Genomic DNA, 13,685 nt, shown 5'->3' with positions numbered 1-13,685 from the left:
TAGAATGGCAAGAGCAAGAGTTTTGCGAGGACGTGGTAATTGTGAAAGTTGTATTGCCAGTTTTTGTTTGACATACTTTAAAAAATTGAGGTAAAATTGGCATAACATAAAATCGGTCATTTTATAGTGAGAAATTTAGTGGCATTTAGTACATTTATAATGTTGTTCAACCACCACCACCTCTGTGTAGTTTCATATGTTTTTTTCACCCCAAAAGGATTGCCAAATCTTGACACTGATTCTTTCATTAGAACATAAACCTGGTCTTAATCTATCAGTCACTCAGGAAATGAGCCAAATTATAATATTCTGATCATTCAGTTCATTCAAAACTACGTTGTACAGAGTTTATAGTTTTCTTATCAGAAATTTACAAAAGGATATTCATGTCCTTCCTGCCATAGTGTTCTTTGAATCTAGCAATGCAGAAATTAAATTAGAACAGATGTAGTAAAAAATTAGATTAATATTGTCTTTATGGTTTTTGTTTTAGGGTACTTAGAAAAGTACTGCTACAGAACTTTGAGAATGCAGGGTAGCGAGTAGGAAAATCTCATTGAGAAATGGTTCATTTAACAAATAAGTTCATAGATCTGTAAATGTTTCTGCTTTTTTTCAGCATCACATTATGCTGCTATTAGTCACATGCTGTATAGAATGATCATCACTCTCATTCTGGGATGGAGAGTCTCCTTTGAACAGGGTTTACTGTGGGAGAGATTTCCTGGAGAGTAATTTCTGATACCATTAGGGAGACAGTGAGAAAAAAGAGTAGGAAAAGTGCCAGAGACTGCTTTTATCTTTTCATTTTCCCCTATTTGTAAAGATTAGATTGCCTTCAAATTCCTGCTTTTCTTCCCTTCCCTTCCCTTCCCTTCCCTTCCCTTCCCTTCCCTTCCCTTCCCTTCCCTCCCCTTCTCTCCCCTCCCCTCCCCTCCCCTCCCCTCCCCTCCCCTCCCCTCCCCTCCCCTCCCCTCCCCTCCCTTCCCCTCCCCTCCCCTCCCCTCCTCTCCCCTCCCCTCCCCTCCCCTCCCCTTCCCTCCCCTCCCCTTCCCTTCCCTTCCCTTCCCTTCCCTTCCCTTCCCTTCCCTTCCCTTCCCTTCCCTTCCCTTCCCTTCCCTTCCCTTCCCTTCCCTTCCCTTCCCTTTCTTCTTTTCTTTTTTTTCAGCTGTGACTCCAGACAGGATCCAAAGAGGAGTTTTACCATCTCTTCTCTGGGTTTTATGGAGACTTGCTTTACCCTTCTGTGTAGCCTCTTAAGGCACTGAGTCAACCTTAAAAGGGCACAGGAAAGGGCATCCTGCTTTTCTTCCGAACAGCTCTTTGTTCATTTTGTAAGTAAGATTTAGGAATTAGTAAGGAAAACACCATTTTCTCTGTAGAGCAGATTCCCGCCAGCTTTGGTTAGCCATGGGTAGTAGTTGGGCCAGATTTGTTGTCTCATCCTATCAACCAAATGTACAGATGGCCTATTTTTCCCCCAGTGGGGAATAAAATCCCACATGACAACAGGTTGAACTACAGATCTAGGTAACTATGGGGCTTTATAAATTAGCACCCAGCTATAATTATTAATAATTACACATAGTAAATTAAATAGAAAATAACTAGAATAGTATAATAAAATAATAAAGAAATTAAATTGCATGTTAATGAAATGTGTCTATATAAATATGTACATACATATAATCATTAATTATGTAGACCAGTGGTTCTCCAAGTGTGGTTCCCAGGCCAGCAGCCTTGGCATCGCCTGTGAGTGTGTGAGAAATGCAGTTTCTCCCTTTCCTGTTGCGAGGGGTGTGGAGTTGGCTTGTGGGTCTCTGAGACCTGAAAGTTGAGAGCTTCTTCACACGGGGGCAATGCACCCAGTGGCTCCGGAAACCATGCCACAAAACTCATATGCAGAGTTACACGAAGTGCTACGGATACTGTTTGGATGACTGTGATAAAAGAGAAAGCAGGAAGGGGAGAGGCTCATGAATGGTCAAAGAGGGCAAAAAGGATGATTGGTCTGAAGGCTAAGCTCTATATAAACACCATGCTGAGAAATACAAATGAAAAGAGAGCCCAGCTGGTGTGGCTCAGTGGTTGAGCATCAACCTATGAACCAGGAGGTCATGGTTCGGTTCCTGGTCAGAGCACATGCCCGGGCTCCAGCCCCAGTGTGGGGAGTGCAGGAGGCAGCCGATTCTCTCTCATCATTGATGTTTCTGTCTCTCTTTTCCTCTTTGAAATCAATAAAAAATATATATATATATTTTAAAAAGATGCATGAAAAGAGAAAACACCAAACCAAAGAATGATGGAAAGATGCCACAAGGAGCAGTATCTGCATACCTACTGGGCAGAGAGGGACAGTCGGAGCTAAAGTACTTTGCAATACGATTAAACAAAAAGATGAAAAAAGAAAGCGGGGAAAATGGGAAGTCCCTTTGCTCAAAGTTCATGCCGAGGGAGAAGCAGAGGTGTCAAAGTTATTGGAACAGAAAAGAGAAAGAAGAATGCCTGCAAGAGGATGGTTACTCAAGTCTGCTTTGCTGGAGATGGCTAACACCACCTAAATATGAAAGGCCAATGTGCTTGCGTTTCAAGATGGCCCACATAACACGTCCTGAACTGAAAGCCACCTGTTGCCTGACAGTACTCGGTGTAAAGAAGAATCTCTCATCCCCTCTTTCTACAACTTTGGGTGTTATTCCCAAAGGTACTGTCATCGAGGTGACAGTGAGCAAGTTGGGCCTTGTCACACCTGGAGGCAGGGCTATTTGGGGAAAACATGCCCAGTTACCAACAACCCTGAAAATGATGGATGCATAAATGCAGTCTTACTGGTGAGAGCAAATGACTCCTTGTAATGATTGAAGACAATGCACCAATCAGGAAAACTCCTTTACTGTGATGTTTCTGAGTACTATCACACAGATAACATGTCTGCAGTCATCAAGAGAGCTATTTATTTTATTGTAAAAAACATTAAAATGGCCCATTTTCTAAAAAAGAACTGCAGTATCTACTGAATTAGAAACCCGGGGAACGGGATCCAGCAAGCTGCTTTCACAACTAACTCTGCAGGTGGCTGGGAGGCTGTAGGACCCACTGTTAAGTTTGGAAACCACAGTGTTAGCGCCGGTTAAGCGCCCTCTAGTGTTGTCAAAGTTGCTTTTGACAAATTACTGGACTTGGCCTAGAAATCCTGATGGAAATAAAAGAATATATATATATATATATATATATATATATATATATATATATATATATATATATTCTTTTTTTCCCAAAGGTTATCTTCCCTCAAAATTTCCGTCAAGCCTTTTTCCTATGAATAATTTTACAAATTTTAGAAAATATTATCTCTACAATTTTAAGCTTTGGTCTTTTTTTGACTTAAATTATGGAATAAGCATTGCCCATGTCATTAAAAATATTTTGTAAACTTAATATTTAAAGGCTGATTAATAGTTTTTAATTTAATTCTCTTTATTTTCCACAATTTTACTGTAGAAGGTTATCTTTTTAGAAGAAAGGATAGTGGAGCAGTTACTTGCCTACCATGTTATTTTTTGTACATACTTAACTATATCTTCTCATGTCGCCAAAGAGGCATAGACAAATTTGGTAAAACTGTAAAGCAGGCAGTAGTGGTTGCTTACAATGTTAACTTATTTGGATTTTGTGCTTTTCATTTCATGCCTCCTTCTTTTGACACTTATTTTAGGTCTATGTACTTCCAATCTCAACTTACTGGCCCTCGGCTGCTCAGCGTCTCATTCTCTGGTCTATTCCTTTTTGATTCACTTCTTCCATCAGATATTTTCAGTCCATCGTATCTTGAAGCCTTTAAAAGCAGGAATTTGAAGGCTATAAGTAATTGAAGTAATTGGAGCTGGTTAGCTTTTCCTTACCTTAAATTTCATCATACAGGCGCTTGTTTACTTGAGCTTAGCGGTTAATAGAGGTTCTGTGGAGTCAGAAAACCACCTCTCCACTTACTAGTTTTGTGTTTTTGGCAAATAAATCCCTTTTAGCATAGGTTTTCTCATCTAATAGTCTAGTAATCTAAGATATCTTGTTTATAAATGTGAACATTATATTATATATACATTGTAATTTATAGATGTGAACATCATATGTATAAATTATAATTTATCGGTGTGAGCATTATATTGTATCTATAGTGCTAGCACAGTGTCTGACATAATAAATTCACTAACTATTAGCTGTTACTCTTAGAGGTAATATTAGTGTTTGTTTCACTCTAGAACCACTTTTGTTGCTGAGATTGATCTTAGACCTTATTTTTTGTGACTAGTAATGTTTAAATTGTTTATATTTCATGTTCATAAAAACCCTGGCCCTTTCTCTGACAGTTAAATTTAACCTTTAAAATGAAAACTTTCAAATTTTTATGGAAAAAATGTTTTAAAAAAACATTCTCTCAAATTCCTATTTAATTTTTCTTTTTTAAAACTCAAATTCTGTATTTCACAGGAAGTTATCTTTTGTAGGGTAGTACTTGTGTTTTCATTGTAATTATAACATTATAGACTAGAGGCCCGATGCACGAAATTCGTGCAAGAGTAGGCCTTCCTTCTCCCAACTGCTGGCACCAGCTTCCCTCTGGCACCCAGGACCCAGGCTTCCCTTCAGTCCTGGCTTTATCCAGAATGTCGTCTGGAAGGACATCTGGTCTATTTAGCATAATATGCTTTTATTATTATAGATTTCCCAGAAATTGCAGGGAAATGTATATATTAGTGTATTATTAATTATAAGTTCATTTAAAGTTTTATTGTAATCTTTGAACTTGCTTATTTCCTTTAAAAAATATTTTATTGATTTTTTACAAAGAGGAAGGGAGAGGGATAGAGAGTTAGAAACATCGATCAGCTGCCTCTTGCACACTCCCCACCAGGGATGTGCCCGCAACCAAGGTACATGCCCTTGACTGGAATCAAACCTGGGACCCCTCAGTCCGCAAGCCAACACTCTATCCACTGAGCCAAACTGGTTAGGGCTGAACTTGCTTATTTCTTTTTTAAAAAAATATATTTCTTTATTGATTTCAGAGAGGAAGGGAGAAGGAGAGAGAGATGGAAACATTGATGAGAGAGAATCATTGATTGGCTGCTGCCCGCATGCCCCCCACTGGGGATCAAGCCCGTAATCCAGGCATGTGCCCTTGGCCGGAATCGAACCCCGGGCCCCTCAGTCCGCAGGCTGACGCTCCATCCACTGAGCCAAGTTGTCTAGGGCTGAACTTGCTTATTTCTTAAGCAACATAACTTAAAATACTAATTGAAAAATAAAGGAAGCATGGTTGGGTTTTACTTTTATTTTGTATAATCTTGGGGATTTTTGTGCATATATTTATTGAAGTGAGAAACCAATTTAACATGAGTTACTGACATAAGTGATTATATTAATATCGATTTGCTCTCTCCATGTGCTGAATGAGCAGTGTGTAACATTTTAGCTACTCAGTTTATTCACTTACTTCACAACCATTTATCCCATGACTATTATATGTTAGGTACCATGCTTGGTGTCCCGTGTATCAGCATAAATAAGATATGGTAGAGTTTATTCTTTTGTGGAGACATATGTAAACAAGTAATTTTGATGCACCATGCTGAGTAGTAGAATGGAGGTATGTAGAAAGTGTTATAGAAGCATGTAAGTGGCACATTTAACTGAGGTGGCAAGCAAAGAGGACTGATCGATAGTTGTGTAGGAGGCCAGGCAGTTAGGTAAGACTTGTTAAAGAAGGTAATGTTTGAGCTGGGCCTTGAAGAAAGGAAACAAGTCTAGCAGGGTGGTCCAGGCTGGTGCATCTGAGGGGCAGGGAGGGGGATGTGAAAGGAGCACTGTTTCGTCTTTTGTAGACGATACAGGAATCAACTGAGAAGTGTGAGACTCAGGAGAATTCTGCATGATTGCCAGATATGAGATCAGTTTTAAACAATGTATTTCTTTCCATTCCTCAGAACCAACTAGAAAATATAATTTAAAAATACATTCACAATATGACAATATTTCTAAGGTATCTAGGAATATACAAAATCTCTATGGTAAAAACATTGAAAACCTAAGACAAGATTAGCTGAATAAATGGAGAGATGTCCCATAGCAGACAGGGCAACTTAATAAGTATATGTCAATTATTTCTTAATTAATGTAAAAATTGCCATTTCAATTAAAGTTACAGTTGCATTTTTTTTAGGAGTTTGATAAATTTATTCTAAAATTTTTATGAAATAGCAAAGGTATGAGAATAGCTAAGTCAGCCTTAAAAAAGAAAAGGGTGGGGATTGATCATACTAGATATCAAGGCATATTAAAAAGTCTTCATATTACACATGGACCAGTTAAACAGCTTAGAGATTTTGGAGACAGGCCATGAATATATATATAGTTATCCTCATTCTTCACAGATTCTATATTTACAAATTTGCCTACTTGCTAAAATTTGTTTGTAAACCCCAAATCGACACTCGCAGCGCTTGTGTAGTCATTCACCAACACACACAAAACAGAGAAACATTTGAGTCGCCTGATGAGTGGAAGCATGTTCCCAGCTACCCAAGGAGATGCTCTGTGTTCTCGCTTCAGCGCTCACACTCTACATGTGTCATTTTCATGGTCTGTTCAGAGCCACGTTTTCTGCATTTCTGTGCTTTATGATGGTGATTTCACTGGTTAAAATGGCACCGACACACAGTGCTGAAGTGCTCTCTCGTGTTCTCATGCACAAGGAGGCTGTGATGTACTTGATGGAGAAAATATTTGTGTTAGGTAAGTTTTGTTCAGACATGAGTTACGGTGCTGTTGGCTGAGAGTTCAATGTTTGTAATAGCAATAATGTTAAGTTAGGTGTTTTTAAACAGAGACACACATAAAACAAGGCGAAGTATTGATTGCAGTGGAAATACTGTTCCTACAGATTCACAGGAACTGTATTTCTCCTGGGAGCAAAGGTTCAGCATCACTAATTCAGTGTTTGTGGCAATTTTATAGCAAAACTAATGAGAATTGACTGTATATGTGTATCAGCCAGAGTCTGGTCAAGAAACCAGAAACCATACTAGGAGGTTCAATAAAAACAAGTGACTATTGGGAAATGGCTAAATTGGTATTGGAGGGTTGAAAATCGACGAAACCAGAGAGAAAATAGGAAACAGCTATCATCCTTGGGAGAACACACAGGGAAGGGGCTGGAGTTAGAACCGGCAAGCATGGAGCAGGGTCCTGGTTGGAGCTGGGACCCAGTCGTCTGAGGAGAGAGGACTGCCGGTCGAGGGGTCATTTCTGGGAGTGTAGAGGAGCGGACACTGGACAGCTGTTGCTGATGGGCTGATGGGCTGATGGGCTGAGCTGTAAGAATAGCAAGGGAATAGAAGCAAATTTCACCTACTCTTGCCTTCTAGTGTCCTTGGGAGAAACCAACACCAGTAAGCCAGCTGACAAAGGAGAGTAGTTTGTTGCTTCCACTCCAATATCACAAAAGCAAAGCATAGGAGCAGAAGAGACAATAGTTTAATATCTAACACAATATGAGATCTTAATCTGTAATAAAGATAGCACTACAAATATTCACACATGTTCGTAAAGAGACATGCATAGCAGACTGTGGAATAAGACAACTTAGATTTGAATTTTTGGGTGTGCTACTCTTCGTGTGACTGTGGGCAAATTATGTGATCTCTCTGTACCACCACATGAAGGAAAGATATTCACCTCCCAGGAATACCTACATTGGACTGTTATATGAGCAAGAAAGAAACTTACTTTGCTAAGCACTGAAATTTGGGGTTTGTTTGTCCCAGTAAATAATATGATCCTAAGTATTACTGCAAGAGCGTTTGTTGCAGTGCTTTTTATGGTGGGGAAGTTGAAGGCACACTGGGTGTCTGTTGCTGTGAAAATAGGTAGGTTCAGTATGGTGAATGCACAGCATGAGATTTGCACAGTAATTAGAAGTGAAAACACACGAACATGAATGAATTGTAAAGTCATGGTACTCAGTGAAACAGTGAAATAGAATGAGAAATAAACACTAATGCCATTTATGTGAAGCAAAAATATGTGCACATAAAGCTACACATTTTTTTTTTCGAGAATACAAACACAGAGATACAGTGTGGAGAAAGAGAGTAAAGTAACAAGAGGGATTACACAGACTAATAGTGATAATTGCCATAAACTGAAGGGAATATGATTTACTTAATCTTCTTTTACCTGAGAGTAAAAGGAAGAAAGATCAAGGCCAAATGGGTAATTGTAACAAAAGAGAAAATAAATTGGAATGAATATAATGATTAATGCAGAGCACAAATAGGAAGAAAACTCTAAAGCTTTACTAAGGTGAATAAAAGATGACTGAATAAATGGGAAGAGTGCTTGTCCTTGTCCTTGTAGAGTTTAATTTTTCCTAAGTTGTTCCATATATTTAGCACAATCTGGGAGAATTAATAGGATTTTTGGGGGGAGCTGGATAAGCTGATTCTAAAGTTCGTGTTAGAAATAGATATGTGTGATTAGCTGATAAAATTGTGAAATAGAGGAATAGTGATCATGAGTGACCAGTTCTAACATATTCAAATGGGGAGATAAAAAGGAAATTTTATAGAGATATAGCATTTGGAAAAATTCAGGTATTGACTTATGAATCAACAGAATAGAAGCCCCACATAGAGATCTCTCTCTCTATAGTATATGGGTAATGAGTGTGTCATCAAATTCATTTAAAATTAGTGAGGAGAAGAAAATTCGAAAATATGATGTTGGGACACCTAGCTATCCATTTGGAGGAAATAAAAAATGGGTTCTACCCCATTTCTTTAATCAGAATCAATTGCAAATGGGTCACATTTAAATATCCAAAACTAGAAATACTAGAAAATATGAGTACATTAAGAAATTAGAATTACCAGATGATTACCTAGTTACCATTGTCATCCTCTTCATCATCTTGGGGTAAGGAGTGCTATTCAGTTACAAAACCCAGATCCAATAGGGGCAAGGCTCTGTATTTGGGATTACATAGGAATTATAAACATCTGCTAAGGAAGAAATACCCTAAGTAAAACCAAAGAATGGGTGACAGATTGGCAGGAAAAGATGGACAACATCTGTATGAGATAACTAATTTCCTTAATATATAAAGGGCTCTTAACAGTTAGATATGAAAGCAGCCAGTGGGAAAATAACGGAACGACAAGCCATGTATGGGAAGTGGTATACAGATGACTTTCATACAAATGAAATGAACCTACTATTACTAATGATTAAAAGAATATGAATTTTGCCTCTTAAAAGATACCACTTTTCACCCATCAGACTGGCAGAAAGAAAAAGTTCGGTAATGCAGAGGGTTGGTTAGAGTGTGTGGAAATGGACACTCTTATGGATTGATTGGAGGGTATTTGGGGGAAGCTCATTGAAAAAAGAAGAGTATGGTTTGTGTAGAAACCGGCAAGTCCTCTATGTGTCTGTATGCTTTTACCATTGAAATAAAACTACTCAGTGACATACAGATCTCTTGTTCTTGGCATATTTGTATGCTACATTCCGTATTGGTATTTGGAAAAATAGAGAAAGCCCGGATGGCAAAGGGCTTTGAATGTTAAACTGAAGAGTTTATATTTTATTCTGGGAGTTCCCTGAAGACTTTGTATGCAAAATAATTAAATAATCAGACCGTATTTTAGAAAGAACTCTGATAGTAATTTGGAGAATGGAGTGGTAGGGTTAGGGCAGGGTCGGCAAACTCATTAGTCAACAGAGCCAAATATCAACAGTACAACGATTGAAATTTCTTTTGAGAGCCAAATATTTTAAACTTAAACTATATAGGTAGGTACACTGTTATTAACTTAATTAGGGTACTCCTAAGTCTTAAGAAGAGCCACACTCAAGGGGCCAAAGAGCTGCATGTGGCTCGTGAGCCGCAGTTTGCCGACCATGGGGTTAGGGTGTGGTGGAGGTTGTAATACTGAGAATGCTAACAGTTGCAAAATCACTTAGAAAGCTATATCAATAGCTCAGTTGACCATTGATAAGATTCAATGGAACTGGAGAGAGAAAATTTTTAAAATCATTAGGATTTGGTAATTGATTTGGTAGGTGGGGAGAGGAAATAGTTAAACATGACTATTTTCCTGATGTCAAAAAGGAATTGGAGCTGTTTTACGGGGTTTCTAAAAGTAATTCTCACTTTAGAACTTCTAAAAAAATTCTTACTGTTGAGTAAGGTGCACTTTATGTATCTATAATAATACCTAAACACTTCAAGATTTTGGGGAATTAGGAGTGGCATGGGGCAAGCTTTAACATTCTTGAGCCTTTTGAATTTCCTACAACCAGTCTCTAACACTGGTCTTGGAGCAAGCTTTTTGCCTCTCTCTCTCTCTCTCTCTCTCTCTCTCTCCTTCTCTCTCCTCTCTCTCTCTCTCTCTCTCTCTCTCTCTCTCATCTTTGGAAGTAATGTAATAATCTCTTATTTAAAAAATTGAAATAAAAAGGCAGGTTCAATGACAGTAAATGTCAATTTCAATATAAGATGCTCTGGTTTAATATATTCAAGGGACTGATAGGATGGTTAATTAATAAAAGAAATGTCACCCCGAAGGTCTGTGCTGAGAATTTTCATTAACAAGTTGAAAAAGAAGTAGCAAAGTAATCAATGAGCTAAAGCAGACATGATTGACTGTAATTACTGTGCTTGTTAAGGTTATTGACTAATGGCAAGATGGGCCGTCAAAGTTGAGGCATGGCACTATGAGAAAATTACATGAGAAAATTAATGAGAAAACCATTCATTTTAGCCCTACTGTTATCACCAAGGCAATAAAGTTAATGTGTCACTTTCAGTAGTTCTAAAATAGTTATATTGAGATTTTTAATTTTAGCACTAAATACACCCTGACCAGCATTTAAATGCTGTATTTGGGTTTACCCAACGTGAAACAGAGGAGGAGGGGTAAATATAACATATAAAGACAACAAACAAGACATAACTGCAGTTTGTACCAGGGCAGTAGCTGGAAAGATGGAGAGGCAATGGATCTGAAGCATATTTGAGAAATAAAATTAGTGGAACACTATTCTCCTATGATATTGACATCTTTCCTTTTTGCACCAAGGCAATTATAACTCCCTCCAGGAAAACGCCCTGGATTACCCCTTCCTTCCAGAGCTCTCTCCCTCTTTTGAAATCCATTCTAGCTCATTTGCATATGCCATGCTGGGATGGACACTGCCATTGCCTGTAGCTTTCATCCCAACGGAATAAGGAAACATAAATAAATATGTGAGGCTGCTATAAGTGACTGGGGGCAGTGAGATAAGGTGATCAGCTCTCTGAGAAGTGGAAGTGTTATGTCAAGGTAGAGGGTGAGCCAGACGTTTAAGCCACTGGGAGAAAATGATTTCAGGCGGGGGGTCAGCCAGTGCCACAGCCCTAAGGGGGAAAGCTTGCGTGCTCTATGAACAAAAAGTGTAGTTAAAGTCAGTGAAGTAGGGGGAAGGGCGCTGTGAGTCAAGGTTGGAGAGGTTGACAGGAGCCATGTCATCATGCAGTGCCTTGTAAGTTTGGTAAAGAATTCGGATTTTCTGCTCTAAGGAATAGGAAGCCATTGGGTGATGTTAAGCCGTAGAATAAGATGAGCAAAGCTGTGTTCTGAAAGACCACTTAGATGCCATGTGGGGAATGCATTGCAAATGCCTCAGGATAGCTGGGACAGGGGAGATAGAGACAAGTGAATGTATTAAAAATAGCTTTTGGAAGTAAGAGTAATAGGAATTTTTGAAGATTGAAAGGGGAAAGAATGAATTAAGAATGACTGCTTGGTTTTGGGTTAAGCCATTAGGCGGTGGTACCCATAACTAGAATATGAGTGACCGAAAGAAGTGGGTCTGAGAGGCAAAAGCGAGAGCTGTTTTTTGGGACATGCTACAGTTGAAGTGTGTCTTCGCTATCCAAGTGGAGAGGGCAGTTGGATGTATGCCTTTGGTGCTGGTGAGAGAGATCTAGGCTGGGATACTAATCTGGGAATCATTAGCTTATGCGTGTGTGACTGGTTTGCTGGGTGAACGAGTTTGCTTTCCCCAATCCCTGCATTTCAGCTGTTGTTGTATCTCCTTTTCTCATTCCTTCATGACACACTGGGTAGGCTCCATAATTTACTTGCCACTTGCAGTGTTTTGAAGGCTGCTTAGTCCATTTAAAAACTTCCACTTTATTCCAGTTTAATACAATTTCATCTTTCCCCTCCTCCGGCACTGACCCTACGAAGAAGAAATAATCAGCTCTCGTCTTAAAACTGTCCTTTCAAGGGACTTGGAACTCAGAAGGGACATTTACTTTTTCACCACTTCTTCTCTGATATCTTTGAGAAGAGAGGACTAGTTGGCCTGTTCCCTTAATTTTTCAAGTCTCCAAACTTTTCCTCTAGTGTTGGGGCTGGGAGAGGGGATGGGAGAGAAGAGCCTTCTTACCCTCTTAGTAAGCCCTGAGTGAGGTGTCTGTCCTCAAACACTGGAAATTCCTTCGTGTGCCATGTACACAGGTGGCTTCATTTCCTTATGTTTTCATTTTGAGCCTTAGTTGCCAATTCGGTGCAACAGTTAAAGTCCCACTCAACATCCAGTTGCTGATCTCGCTTAAAGCCATAGGATTGGATGAGCTATGCTATCCCCTGAGGTGATCGCCGGGACGTTGTTGATAGACTTAAAGCCGGCCCTTCGGGCAGCGTAGGGGGCAGAAGTTCCATGGAGCGGGTTGTGGAGTGAATGAGAGGTGACAGCGCAGGGGTGAAGTCCTGTGATGAAGGCGGCAGAGGACTGGGAGGAGCGCTAGAGGGAGCTGAAGGGTGAAGCTAGTGCTTCTGTTTGTTTGGTATTTTGAAGTTAGAAGTCCAGCGTCATAGTTTTAGGCTGATCATAGAAAAGGGGTGATAGTGCAGCTCGTGTGGTGATCATGATGGAGCGGAGCCCGTGGGGAGGTGGGAGAACAGGGATCCAGAGCAGAAGAGGAGAGGTTAGCCTTTGGGAGGAGCAGGGTTCTGCCTGCGCTGTCATAGGAGGGAAGGCCGAGAAGACGGCTCCGGGCTGGTGCTCTGGTAGCTTTGATGCTGAGAAGACTCGGGGTATCTCCCCAGATGGCTTCTGCTTTCCTCAGGGATGAAGGGGAGTGGGTTAGCAGGGTGGGTGGGAAGGGAGAGCAGGGAGCACGTTTTTGCTACAGCACATACGATCTTTACCACAGAAGCCCATTCATTTAGATTCACCTAAAACGCCCACCAATGTGCCAGAACTATTTGACACGTACTTTTGGAATAAACTAATTTTAATGATCACAAACAGAAATTATCCTTATCTTTAAATCTTATCTTAAATATGTATTTTAGCTGTTCATGAAATTACATATTTTTTTAAGCTCCAACCTGAAATTGCCAGTCTTTTGAGTAATTATGTATAGAACAAAATGGGCTTATGGTTCATGCAGGAAGCTATACTCATGCCCTTGCTGGTTTGGCTCAGTGGATACAGAGTTGGCCCGCGATGGAAGGGTCCTGGGTTTGATTCCGGTCAAGGGCACATGCCTGGGTTGTGGGCTCGATCCCCAGTGGGGGGCGTGCAGCTGATCAGTGATTCTTTCTCATCGTTGATGTTTCTCTCTCTCT

The 13,685-nt window shown here is 39.8% G+C and overlaps 1 non-coding gene and 1 pseudogene across 1 annotated transcript; one reads left to right on the top strand and one right to left on the bottom strand.

Annotated features, from left to right (window-relative positions):
- Nucleotides 1-1,166: 1,166 nt before the first annotated feature.
- Nucleotides 1,167-1,287, bottom strand: LOC139022237 (small nucleolar RNA SNORA26). The gene has a single exon (XR_011473623.1). It is a non-coding gene; the product is annotated as a small nucleolar RNA SNORA26 (small nucleolar RNA).
- A 599-nt stretch (nucleotides 1,288-1,886) lies between these two features.
- LOC139021957 (ribosome biogenesis protein NSA2 homolog) lies at nucleotides 1,887-3,000 on the top strand (annotated as a pseudogene).
- The last annotated feature ends 10,685 nt before the right edge of the window (nucleotides 3,001-13,685 follow it).

Source organism: Myotis yumanensis, unplaced genomic scaffold, assembly GCF_028538775.1.
Source record: "Myotis yumanensis isolate MYYU_CA2020_CCGP unplaced genomic scaffold, mMyoYum1.0.hap1 SCAF_13, whole genome shotgun sequence".
Classification (NCBI taxonomy): domain Eukaryota; kingdom Metazoa; phylum Chordata; class Mammalia; order Chiroptera; family Vespertilionidae; genus Myotis; species Myotis yumanensis.
This window is presented reverse-complemented; position numbering and strand designations above follow the sequence as displayed.